The sequence below is a fragment of the Crocuta crocuta genome, unplaced genomic scaffold, assembly GCF_008692635.1.
Source record: "Crocuta crocuta isolate KB4526 unplaced genomic scaffold, BGI_CrCroc_1.0 scaffold68, whole genome shotgun sequence".
NCBI lineage: Eukaryota > Metazoa > Chordata > Mammalia > Carnivora > Hyaenidae > Crocuta > Crocuta crocuta.
The window spans coordinates 1,912,125-1,925,602 of record NW_027532426.1 but is presented as its reverse complement, the minus strand read 5'-3'; the positions used below and the strand labels follow the sequence as shown (position 1 = coordinate 1,925,602).

Here is a 13,478-nt window from a genome sequence, read left to right as displayed (position 1 = left end):
GTGGGTGGGCTGTGGGGAGTGGGGGGGGAGGGGATGGCCACACAATGCCACTGTCCTAGCAGCTCCATGCCAGAGCCTCTGCGTGTGGTGGAGGGTTGCCCAGAATCCCCTTGGCTCTTTTTGTTCCTTAATGAAAACCTGATGATGACTTCTGCAGTGACCTTTATCTTGGGGAGGCGGTGAGGGCAACTGGAAACTTGGGCTAAAATAGCCTCTGTGGTGAAAGCAGGGGCCGGAAATGGTGAGGTTGATCTTAAGGCAAGTGAGGGGTGAGAGATCCACATTGCCAACTTCCCACCCCTCAGACTGAGCCCGCGGCTAGGCTAATCCTACATATTTCACAATGGAGTTTGTACAGATCAAGTAGTTCATTAGTTAAGGTGTGTGAGAGGGTAAGCTTCATTTCTACTCTCAAACTCTTACAACTTGGCATAAAGTCTTCATCCCTACCTCAGACATGGCAGAAACTAATAAGTGACCTACCTGCATGCATTCAACACATTGAATTTTAATGTTTACCCCCTCTTGGGTAAGGGAGGTCACACTACACACTTTTGGAGACACCCCAAAGGTTGTCTGGCACTTTGGTACAGAAAGGATTTGGTCCAAGTTCTTGATGGCTTAGGATACTTAAAGGCACATAAAGTTTGATTGCTCAACCCCTCTGGGCTGAAGAGGGGCAGAAGGTGGACAAGGAGGTGGTCTGGATCAGATGGGTAGACCATAGATGTGGGCTCAAGTTCTTGTTGACAGAGGGAGTTGATCCTGGGTGGCTGATGGGGTGGCTGAGGGCAGCCTGAGTGCTCAGGCTGGGTAAATGTTGTTCTGGTTGCCTCTGTCTGCCTAACCCACCAGCTTACTGCTCTGGAACCATAGCTGGATCTCCCTCTGGGCCCCCTCTGTGGAGTCACTGGTGTGGGTGATGTTTCTGCTGATGTGAATGCTGAAGTCCCCTTTGCTGGTGTCGGGGGCAGTCTCTGCTGAGTCGGTGTGTCCTATCATGGCTCTTGAGGACCAGACCTCACGGGGGCCTTCCCAGACCATGGCTGCCACTGGCTGGAGCTCATGTAGTTGATGAGGGCTGAGTGGAAGGGCTTCCCATGCAGGTCATGGTAGTGCTTGGCAAGGACTCTGGTGCCTGTAGCATCTTCATCCCCACCAGCTTGAAGCCCCTCCTCTCAAAGCTCTGGATCACATCCCCAACAAGCCACTGCTGCACCCCATCTGATTCCACCACAACCAGGGTCCACTCTTCAGTCCAGGAGGACCCTCCTGGTTGGGGCATGTGGGCAGGCTCAGGCCCAGAGCCTAGAGCCACTCAGCAGTCCCCATGGTGCGTTCCAAGAAGCCACCCATGATCTCTTACCTGTGGGCTGCTGGTGCAGTGCCTTTGTATGTTTTAGTTATTGAAAGCCCAGTGTCTTTATGCTTGTTGAGTTCAAGACCATCTGTTGTGGTGGAAGAGTTTGGGGTTCCAGTCTCAGCTTGGCCAACCAAGTTTCCAGGGGTCCCTCTCTTGTTTCATCTTCTGGGGATCGAACCAGATGATCTTGGATGTCCTCTCTGGCCCCACAGTTGGGGATTCCATTGATCATCTCCAGGAGGGGCTGTGGGGTTCAGAGAAGCTTAGTTTAAGCACATTTAGGAAATCTTAGTAGAGCACTGGTGAGAAAGAAAACACAGGAGGAGCCTTGAAACCATCCTTCTCACACAGTTGTTCAAGGAGACCATGTCTGCTTCATTCTCTTCTTGTGCCTGCAAAGCCCTTCTCAGCACAGCTCATTCACCAGCTCTGGCCTCAGTCTCCAACCCCAACCTGTACCCAGCCATTCTCGCCCAACTTTGAGTTCTCCCAAAGCACTATGCTCTTCTCAAGGAGAGAAGTCTCTTTCTTCCCCTGTTAGACTCTAACTTGTCATTTAAGACCCAGCTCAAAAGCCCTCAGCTCCTGAGGAATTTCTGATGTCTCAAGCCCACAGCATGCCATTCACACCTGATGCCCATGCATGCTGTTCACACTGCTGTGATGGCACCCCTCAGTCTAATATTTATCCTAAGCATGGATGCATCTTTCTCCATCAGGGTACAACTAAGGGGCACCTTGTTTATTTCTAGTATATGTGCTGCCAAAGTGAGCACGTACCTTGTTTATTTCTTAGGTTCTTAACACAGCACCTGGCATTTTCTTGGTGCTCAACCAGTGGATGTTAAATCACACTGAAGCATTTTCTGTTGAATTGACCCCGAACAGGATTCACTTAGAGCTTGTGAAATAGTGGCCACTCTTTGGTACAACAGGGAGGAGATGGTGGAGAAGGGAAGCTTAGCATGCCTACCTCTATCTAATTGCATGGCCGCCTGCCCCTGTTCCTTAAAAGTTAGTGTCAGCTTTGGCTTCTGAGTAAAACTCTTAGGGTCTGTCCTCTGGGAAGGCTCCCAGGCTGATAAGGCAGGGCCAGCAATTTCAAGGATCTTACCTACTGTTTGAAGAAGGAAGGGAGCTAATACTTACTCAGACTCTGTGGCATGCCAGACCGTGTATCACCTCATTTGATCTCACAACAATCCTACGAGGTAAGTATTCTGATGCCCATTCTACAGATGAGGTAATAGAAACTCAGAGAAGTTAAGGACTTTCCCAAAGGGGACTCACAGCGAGTAGCAGAGAGCAAGGAATGGAACTCCCCATCCATCCTTTTCCCCCGATACACACAACCACCGAAAGCCCCAAAGTGGACCGCTTCTACTGCCAACACGTCAACAAAAATGCAAGCCCCTTACTGCGCAGGTGTCCACTCCTACTCACTTCCAAATCAGTCTTCATTAGCCTTTCTGATTGGCTGAGAGTAGGTCACGTGCTCATGCCGTAGCTTCAAGGGAGCCTGGGAGTTTGAGTTCTTGACTTCTTCTTGGGGAGGCAGGACCCTAACAAGGGAATTTCCTCCAGAAAAGAAAGGCTATTTGTAAGATGATGGGCATCAACAAATGTGACAGATGTTCATGACACTGACTCATGCTAAATGTCACACCGAAGGAAGTTATTTTCGATGCCTGAACACATTTCTGCTCCTTTCTTAAAATGTGGTTTGACGAAAGAGCATTTATTACATAATTTTTTGGGATATAATTTACGTATAGTAGAGTTCACCTAGTTTAGTGCCCACATCTAGGGGTTTTTATAAATGCATACAGTTGTGTAACCACTACCATAAGCGAGACACAGTGTAAAACAGTTCTATCACCCCCTCTAGCTCTCAGAGCAAAGACTTTTAAAGCAGAGAACAAAAATAGAGCTGAAGAGATTCTATGCATAAATATCAACATGTGCACATCAGAGTCTGCCTCTCCTTGGCTCCTGTGGGGGTAGAGAAAGACAAAGATTACTGCAAATAGACTGATATGGTCAAAACCATAATTTCCTTTCAAACGTCGGGTTTAGGGCTTAGCAGAAGAAGAAGGATGAGGTTAGCTGTTTTGGTGCCGGCTCACTGCATGAATTCCTGCTTAATAGGACAGGCAAACAGCATCTTGGCTAAATGCAATGCTTCCCACAGATGCGGGTAGAGGAAGGCCCATTTCTGGCCTTCTGATGGCCCTCCTCCCTGTCAGGTAAATGACAGGCACGTGGCGGGTCTGTGTCCTCACTTCTGAGTCATGCTCCAGGTCACAGCATCCAGAAAGTCCTAGGCTTAAGAGGTGGCCAAAGGCAGGCAGTGTGTGGGGGTGGTGGTGTAGACGTAGCTTAGATGTGCAGGCAGGGGTGGAGGAAGAGAAAAGGGGAGTGGACTGCAGGCCTGGGCTAAGGGCTGGAGGGAAGCTCTCCATGGAGTCTGAGAATTCTAAATTTGAACATGGCCTTTTAGGTCATTATCAAATATATTTTTCATTATGGAAACATAAGTTTTCAAAATAGGATAGAACCTATGTTATTTAACAGTGTATTGGCTTGATTTATAACACAACTCCCTGGGCTTGGGGTATGTAGGCCTCCATTGTCTGGTACTCTTGCCCGGGCCCTGCGGATGTTTGAGGCAGGCCTAAATGAATCCATTCAGCTTCAGAGATAGTTACCAAAGCTTCCTGAGGGCCCGGCTCCCTGATGGTAGCCTTGTAAGGTAAGAGAGGAAGAGAACGAGCAAACACTTTTTAGATGTCAACTCTGTGCTTGAATCTGACTTGAGCCCAACTACCCTGACCAGTGGGTAAATCATTGCCCATTTACAGATAAGGAAATGGAGGCTTAGTGATGCGTACGTGCCTCCGGGGTGCAAGCTGGGATTCCAGCCTGGATCTGTGTAGCTGCAGTGCCCCATGTTACCAGGGAGTTGTATCTCACTTCTGTTAACCCTCCTCACCAGGATTTGTATGGGGCAAGGAGGCAGTCATTTAGATGGGTTGCAATCAGGCCTGGGCCGCTGCTTTGAGGGGGGAGAACCCCCCCCCCAAGCTTATGTTTCCAGAACTTTCTCTGGGTTGACCCTATTTTTGTTCCCAAGCAGAAAAGGGCAAGGTACAGGTAGCTAGGGCAGGGAGAGCGCAAACACTCAGGTCAAGGAGGTATATGGGAATTGGCTGTGAACAAGAGAAAGAAAGGGAGGCGAGGAGGATCTGGCACAAAAACCCTGGGCTTCGAGTCATTCCCGATTTCAAATCCAGGTCCCACTACGAACTGATCGATTTTGACAGAGTCGTGTAACTGCCTGGAGCCTGCATTTCAATACCTGCAAAGGTACGATCGCGCAGAGTTTTCTCTGAGTCTCTGGAAGGATGACGCGAAGCAGAACGAGGAAGGTACCTAACCTGAAGCAGGTCCTCCACAGGGCTCCCCCCGCCCCTCACGAACTCCTTCCTCTTGTTGATTGATTCACTCACTGAGCCCATTTCGGCATTTTGTAGATATCTACAGCTGAGAAATCTAAAAATAAACTTGAATTATGGTGGGTTTAGCCTTGAGGTCACTGGCAGGCACTTCTGTGTAAATAGCAGAAGTGAAAAAAAAAGCCATTTCATTTCTAGTATTTGAAATCCGAGTAAAAGAACTCCTATCATGTGGGCGACTCATAGTGGAGGGGCGGGGGCGGTAAGGGGGCAGGTTTGGTATTTTTCTTTGTTGTTTTTGTTTTTGTTCTGTGATGATGTGTGGGACTCTCCAGGGGCATGTATCACAGAGCTATATGGAGAAGGGGCAGATGGGAAATTTGATTCTGTCCCTGACGTTATAGGACAGAACTGAGGAAAGGGGGAGTGTAGGTCAATGGATGGAAAAGGGGATCTCATATTCAAAGGTCCTGTGGCCATCATGCCCTTCATACCTCTGGCTTCAGGTCACGGATGGGCAAGTTTCTTAATTCCTTTTTTGTGAGCTTCTGCAGAAAGGCTATCTTTGGGGACTTGCCTTATTCCTGAAATGCCAGTATGTCTGAGACTTTAAAGTTTAAAGTGTGTGTGTGTGTGTCACAGACTCATAAAAGAGAAAGTGAGAGGCTGGCTTACTTGGCTGTGGCCCACATTGATGGGAGTCACAGGTTCTTCATCCTATTGTTATTTTTAACAAAATGCTTTCTCACCCCTCAAATCTGATGGTCGCAACTCCTACAACCCATGTGTTATAGGCTCAGTGAGATGAAGTGGTCTTAAGTCCTATGGTCCTAAGTAGGGGAGGCAGGACGTGGACAGACCGCCTCCTTCTTTATACAGGGTGGGCATGGGCCATCCCAAGAAGAGTATGCAGAGTGGGCTCAGGGCCTGAGGCCTGGGGAATCCAAGTCACTCAGACTTTTGCTCTGTGACCTTGAACTCTGTGACTCATTTTTAAAATGGACATAATGCGGGGCGCCTGGGTGGCTCAGTTGGTTAAGCGTCCGACTTTGGCTCAGGTCACGATCTCACGGTTCGTGGGTTCGAGCCCCGTGTTGGGCTCTGTGCTCTCAGCTAGCTCAGAGCCTGGAGTGTGCTTCAGATTCTGTGTCTCCCTCTTTCTCTGACCCTCCCCTGCTCACGCTGTCTCTCTCTCTCTCAGAAATAAATAAAAAACATTAAAAAAATTTTAAATAAAACAATAATAAAATAGACATAATGACATTATATGTCAACGTTGCTTTTTTTTTTTAAAGGTGTGAATAATCCAAATAAAAACATACTATACCATGCTTGATAGTGCATTGATCTAGAACTATCTGAAGGTGACTGTGGTCATCTCCTATGCCCAGTGCAGATAGCTGGAGAGAAGGGATTTTAGTGTCAGTAAGAGGCTGTGGGATAGATTCAAGGGGGAGCTTCCTGATTACAGGGAGTTGTGAGAGCCACCAAAGGATGGAAGTGACACCTTTCCAGGCCCTGAGGATCCGGCACCTTTTGGTGTTTGCCAAATACATCACCTCTCACCACTTGCTGGTGCCTGCATTCATCGTCTTGAGCAGGCTCAAATGCTCCCCAACCCCCACACCAGACTTCCCTGCATCATCATGAAGAACTACGAGCTTTTTCCCCTGCTCTGTGGCATGACTTTGGTACCTCTATTTAGCATCTGTGTTGTTCTCCCTGACTTTAAGCCAAGCCCTTGAATTCTTCCCTGCCCGGAGCTCTCAGAGGGTGGGGAAGTGTTCCATTCATCCTTATCTCCAATACCAAAGGCAGTGCCTGGCACATAATCAGTCCTCATTAAAGGGATGCTGAACTTCACTGTGACTCGCCTGTTGGTGGTGGTTTTTTTTTTTTTTTAATTAAAAAAAAATTTTTTTTTGAGAGAGAGAGACAGAGAGCAAGCAGGGGAGGGGCAGAGAGAGAGAGGGAGACACAGAAACTGAAGCAGGCTCCAGGCTCTGAGTGGTCAGCACAGAACCCAACGCGGGGCTTGAACCACCAACCGTGAGATCATGATGTGAGCCAAAGTTGGATGCTTAACCTACTGAGCCACCCAGGCACCCCCACACCGGCCACATTTTAAGTGCTCAGTAGTCACATGTGGTTAGTGGCTACCATATTAACCAGCACAGCTCTATAGCTAACCCTCAATTTTCAGGATAGGAGATCTGAAAGGCCTCTTTCTAGCAGGATTGATGCTTATGGAAGGAGATGGTCCCTATCCTTGCCTGCTCCAGGGCTGCTGGGTCATCAATAATCCTGTGCCTAGAAAGTTCCTTATGCTTTCTTGTGTCTACCCCATCATCCACCTTGAGCATGGGGAAACTTTATGCCACATGTTTATTTTCAAGGGTTCGACAGGCCCAGGCCCTTCCAACCTGTTCGGCCCGGTCAGGGCAGCAGGCAAGCTGTTTACATGGAATCCAAGTGCTCAGCGGAGCTTAGAAAAGGGCTGTGTTTTCCACGGCTGCTGAGAAAGGTGAGTGAGCCGAGGCAGAATAACAAAAAGCCACTTCAAAAACACACCAGAAAAAGTCAGAAAGCAGAGACAATCAGAGGTTTGAGAGAGACACACACCCCCCCAAAACCCTGACAAGAGAGCAAAAACAAGTCACGGGGGAGCCTCTAGCCCTGATGGTTTCGAGACTGTCGCGGTTGCTGACTTGAGAACGGGCCTGTCCCAGCAGTTCTGTGAGGGGCCGGGAGCTGAGACTGTGGGGGCTCAGAAACTTCACCTGAGTTCTGAGAACCTTGTGGCCTGGGAGGTGGGACAGTCCCTGAGCACTTGAAGCTCTGGGAAGGCAGGGGTGTGTGGGAATGGCAGGGCCAGGCTGTCTGGGTAAGAGTGTTTTAACCCATAGACTGGCCATCTGTTAGGAGGCAGAATCCCCTGGGGCCCTGAGCTTTGGGAACTTACCACCTGGGAGGGCGAGGCCCGCATGGACATAGTTCATCATGGAATTCAAAGCTTAAGGCCCCCCTTTTCCAGGAAGCTCTCCTTCAGCACCTGACATAAGGACTCCACCACAGAGACACCAAATCAGAAAGGGACACCTGGTTCTCCCCTCCCTGCCCCCATTTCCCAAACTGCTATAGGGCAGTGAAGTATAGTGAAGGGAGAGTTGGAGTTGGGGACTTGGGCTCAAGTCGCAAGCATTGTCTTCCACTTGCCATGTGAGTTGGGTGGGTCAGTTTACCTCTGGGACCTTAGTTTCTTGGCCTATAAATTGTAGGGATGGTGTAGCCCAGTGGTTCTCAACCCAGGTTGCGTACTGGAAAAACCTGGTGAGCTGTAAATGGAAATAAGATTCGAGCTGTTCTGAGATATAGCCTGGCCTCAGGAATTTTCAAAGCTCCTTTGATGATCCCAGTGTAGCCAAAATTGAGAACTGCTGGTCTATCCAGTACATCTCAAATGTAGCGTAGGAGAGCATAGGAACCATTTTGTTAAAATTCAGATCCTGATTCTGTAGGCTTGGCGTAAGTTATGAGAGTCTGTTTTTCTAACAAGCTCACGGGGGATGCCCACAGGCCAAGCATGAAGTAGTAGCAAGTCTATCTTTATTTTTTATTTATTTTTTTTCTTTTATAGTTTATTGTCAAGTTGGTTTCCATATAACACCCGTGCTCATCCCAACAAGTGCCCTCCTCCATGCCCATCACTCCCATTTCCCTCTCTCCCACCCCATCAGCCTTCAGTTTTCTCTCAGTATTCAAGAGTCTCTCATGGTTTGCCTCCCTCCCTCTCCCCAACTATTTTCAAGTCTATCTTTAATGTCCACTTCTCTCTAACTAGCCGCAATTCAATCTATGTTGCATTTTGGGAACTGGCATGGGTCACATATTTCTGCCGATAGACACCATCACTTCTAGGTTCTTTTTTTCCCCCTCCTTCTCTCACAAGGATCACTTAAATTCTCACTTGTATTTGAATTCTAACAGATTTGAGGCAAACAAGTCTCTTCCCTCCAAGGGCAGAAGATGAAAGATAAAGCCAGATGGCGATGTGAGTTCCAGGTAGTGCAGAGTCCATTTTGTTGGGGCACGGGTGGCAGGTGGAAAGATACCAGGCATTGAGACCCCACTTCTGCTGGGCACTATTCAAGTGCTTTATTCAAGTTGTCTTGTTTACTTCTCACAACAACTTCATGGTAAGTACTGGTAATGCCCCTGTTTACACACGAAAAAGGTGAAGCTTAAAGAGAATCAGAGACTCTTCCTAGCAAGGAGCAGTCTGGGAGTTGAACTTAGGTGTCTGTATTGACTACTAGTCCATGTAGCACAGGGGTAGTATTTCAGCTTGGACAGACCTAACCAGACCCAGTCATACCTGACTAGATTTGATTAGACTTAATCAGACCCAGCCAGACCTGACCAGGCCTAACCAGACCCAACCAGACCTGGCCAGAAGCAACCAGAACCAACCAGACTTGACCAGACTCAACTAGACCTGACCAGACCTGACCAGATCCAATTAGACCCAGCCTCTTGGCACCAAGTTGTTGGCAGGGAGACGGTTGGGATGGGGTTTGCATGAGTTTATTCTACCCAAGCAACCTCTCCACTCACCTTCCATGCCTCCCCAACCAGAAAAGGGGAGGTGGTAACAGTCTTCCATGCCCTGCTGCTGGGACCAGGCCTCAGGGCCCTTGCATGGAGTTTGGTACCTGGATTCACACCTTTCCCCACTTGGCTACCTGTCCCAGCATTACTCTCTGCTGCCTGCATATTTTTCTACTTATATCATTTTCTTTTCTCCAGGGGAACAGGCAGTGTGTTGAGCTTTGTGATTGTCTTATCTTCCTTTTGTAGGCTTGTCCCTTACTGGAGCCTAGATTAAGGCTTACCCCCACCCCATCCCAAATAGCGCCACACAGAAGATCATCTGGGCTGCCAAGATAACTGCAAATTCTAAAATGTCTCAGATTCTACTGAGTTCTTAGCCAACATGGTAGTCAACAGCCCAACCCAATAGTTTTTCCAACTTGACTCAACCCAGGCTTGTCTTACTTCCTGATATCAGGGATATGGGGCTGGAGTGAGGGTGAGGGGGGTGAGAAAGAAAGAACGGAGACTCTCTCATTCCCCTACTAGGTCTTGAGACCTTGGAGACAAGGACTTTGTCTTTTCATTTTTGTATCCCCAGTATAGAACATGGTGCTGGGCAGATAAATGTGTAATGTTTGTCAGATGAGTGAATGAAGGTGACAAGGGGGCCTTGTTACACCAAATGACTGGCGGCACTGATAGTTTGTCCTGCTTGACAAGAGAATCACCTGGCACAGACAGAGCTTGCAAGGGCCCCGGAACCACGTGGGCACAGTTACTGGGAAATCTCTCTCTTTCACCACATCTTCTTAGATTCTGCAGCAGTTCAGGAAGGTGAGATTTCCTTACAAAGCCCCAGCCCCTTGATATGCTGGGTGCATTGCAGAATGCTAACACTGAGAGCAATCAGGAGGGGCCAGGCACTACTTAGGCAGCTGCAGAATTATAGGATGAGGGAGTGAGGGGACCCTTCTCTTCTTCACCTTCTGGAGAAGGGGATGATCATATTCTCAAAACTGGGTTTGGGCATCTAACCTTGGAGGCTGGGATGAAAAAGGTAGAGGTTTCAACCCACATGGAAGAAATTTCCTCTGCAGATAGTTTTTCCTCTCAGAAAGAAAGAAAGAAAGGGAGAGAAGAAGAGAGAGGAAAAGAAAGAAAGAAAAAGAGAGAAAGAGGGAGAAAGAAAATAAAGAAAGAAAAGAAAAGAAAAGAAAGAAAGAAATCAGATACATGCCAAGGTGCTAAATGTGCACATGAATCTAAAGTGACTTTGCATTGGTCATGTGGGCCCCAGTCAGGGAAATATTCCCATTTATTCACTTTGTGTAAGAAAATGTTCTCAAGTCAACTCCTTAAGACTCTGTCATGTGTCTTGAACTTTAACAAGAAATAAGCCAATGAGAGGTATGGCCCCACTGTTCAGGTACCTATTCCGGGGAGAGTGGGTCCAGCAAGAAGGGCAAAAGTTAGGAGAGGGCCCCAAACCAGACCCTCTGAATTCATATGGGTGCTATTGTTGGGGTCACATTATTGCTGTAGACCCAACTCTTTTCCTCTGGCTTTCCTGGGGGACTGTGAAGTTAACCCACTTACACCATATTCTCTGAAAGCATCATCCGGTCCAGGGGCGCGAAAACTGGTGATTGGTGATATTTCTATCCCCTCCTTCAATAAATAGCTGCTTTTCTTTATTTTAATTGCCAAGGTTAGAGGTTTTGATTGTGTGGAACCGTGCGGTGGGCCTGGGAGAATGGATTAACATTTCTTTCATTTAACAAACATCATCTCTCATGGAGTCATGGAGTGTCTATCTACTCCCATGACTTTTATCTAGATGTTGATGACTTTTAAACCTATGTCTTTGTTTTGACCTCTCTCCTTAACGTTAAACTTACATTTCTTTTTTTTTTTTAAGTTTATTCATTTATTTTGAGAGAGAGAGAGCAGAGGGAGAGGCAGAGAGAGAGGAGAGAGAGAATCCCAAGTAGTCTCTGCACTGTCAGCACAGAGTCCGATGTGGGGCTCAAACTCCTGAACCATGAGATCATGACCTGAGCCGAAACCAAGAGCCGGTCACCCAACCAACGGAACCACCCAGATGCCCCTAAGATTACATTTCTAACAAAAGAAAAAAGAAAAAAGAGAGAGAAAGAATGGAAATTGCAAGTAAATGATTACCATTAGCTTACGGAAATCATTCTGCAATACATATTCAGCGACTCCATTTCCAGGTGCAGAGGCTGGGGTCACGAGACTGGCTAGATTTGCCTAAAATCTCAATAGAAAATTCGTGGCAGTGTCGCTGTTCTGAGATTCATCTGTATCAGAAACAAACCAGGTACCCCATAGGAAAAAGAAAAAAAGGACAAAAATTCATGGCAGAATTGGGAACAGGGCTTCCCGGCTCAAAGCCCTGGTAGAGCCTTAAAACCAGGGCAATGAAATTGATGCTTGTCCGCTTGAGTCCCTATTATTAGGCACAGTCTGCCTTCCCCAGGGAAGGGAGCTCTCCTTTGTCTTCCTCTCCCCTGTACCTTCCAGCCCAGTGGAGGGCACCTGCTTGTGGGGGAAGGGGCGGTTGAAGAGGGATGTAGGGAGTTGAATCTGGTGGCTAAATCTGACTTGTGAAACTCATTCGTAAACAGCATTAAGGGAGGCGGCCTGACCCCTCCCCAACCTCTCCACTCAACTGTGTCCAAAAGGCTTAGCTCAAATCTCACCATTTGGAAGAAGCCCTTTCAGAAGAACTCCGTCTCTGATATTCGAAACAGTTCCTGCCTGTTTCCCCTCAGGAACCCCTCAGGGGAGCACCCTCTCTATGCACTAATTTACATGGGGAGGGGGCCGTGGGGCATAATGGTTTCAAGCGTGGGCTCTGGCTATGTGGCTTAACCCGTGGTTAAGCCCCAACTCGACCTTTTTCTTGTCCTGCAATCTCGGGCAACCCCTCCGAGCCTCAGTTTCCTTACCTGTATAATAGGTCAAGTCGTAATTCCCCCTTCTAGGCTTGTTGCCGGGATTAACTGGGACAAGTCACGCGTTGTGCGCAGTGTGTTGCCAGGCACTCCGGACGCCCTGGCTGTTATTGTCGTAAGTTTCCACAACGAAATGTGTTGTTCCTCCACCTTCTTGGAGGCTGGTTACCTGTCCTGTGAACCCGGGGAAATAATATACAATCTTAGTGGATTGTCATGACAACGAAACGAGAGGATACATATGAAAATGCTGTGTGAACTTTTTAGGTGTGGGTGTGAAGTGTGACTGCCCCCAAGGTTGCACAGCTGGCACCAAGTGGTGCCCTCCTGGAACCGCCACACCCTCCCCCAGCACGGACACACACCGACACGCAGACGCAAACAGGCACACCCGGGGAAGGGGAAAGCTCTCGGCGATCTGACCCCTACTGGCGTCCTGGGGAAGCTGTTCTTTCCTGCGGGCAGGGCATCTGAACCGGCCCTGGCGGTGGGTGGGCGAGGAGAGGAATGAGGCCGCGGGCCTCGCCCCCAAGAAGCTTAAGGCCAAGCCGGGGAGAAGTGTGGACTAGTGTCGCTCTAAATGAGCCCACAGGACACAAAAGTGTGGCGACAGAAAGGTGGAAGGAGGGGCAGTTTGGGGGTGAGAGGAGGTTTGGGGGCAGGGCTGGCCTTTGAGCCGGTCTTTGAAAGACGGGGAGTGTGTTAAGTTAGTTGGCTTGAGGAACCATAACCAAATACCGCAGACGGGTGGTTGACACACATTTAGTGTCTCACAGCGCTGGGGGCTGGGACTCCGAGACCCAGGGGTGGGTTGAGTCAGTTTCTTCTGACACCTCCCTCTTCAGCTGGCAGGTGGCTGCCTCTCTCACATGGTTGTCTTTCTGTGTGGTCTGTGTTTTCACCTATTCATCGTGTGATGTATGCTAGCCATGATGGATTAGGATTGGATTGGGACCTAATTTGACTTTAATTCCCTCTTAAAATTTTTTTAAAGTATATTTATCTTTGAGAGAGAGAGAGAAAGAGAGAGAGAGGGAGGGAGAGACAGAGTGTGAGCAGGAGAGGGGCGGGGGGGGGGGCCGAGGAAGC

The 13,478-nt window shown here is 48.4% G+C and overlaps 1 pseudogene; it reads right to left on the bottom strand.

The window, feature by feature from the left end:
• Nucleotides 1–554: 554 nt before the first annotated feature.
• Nucleotides 555–1,243, bottom strand: LOC144244098 (nucleoside diphosphate kinase, mitochondrial pseudogene; annotated as a pseudogene).
• Nucleotides 1,244–13,478: the final 12,235 nt, after the last annotated feature.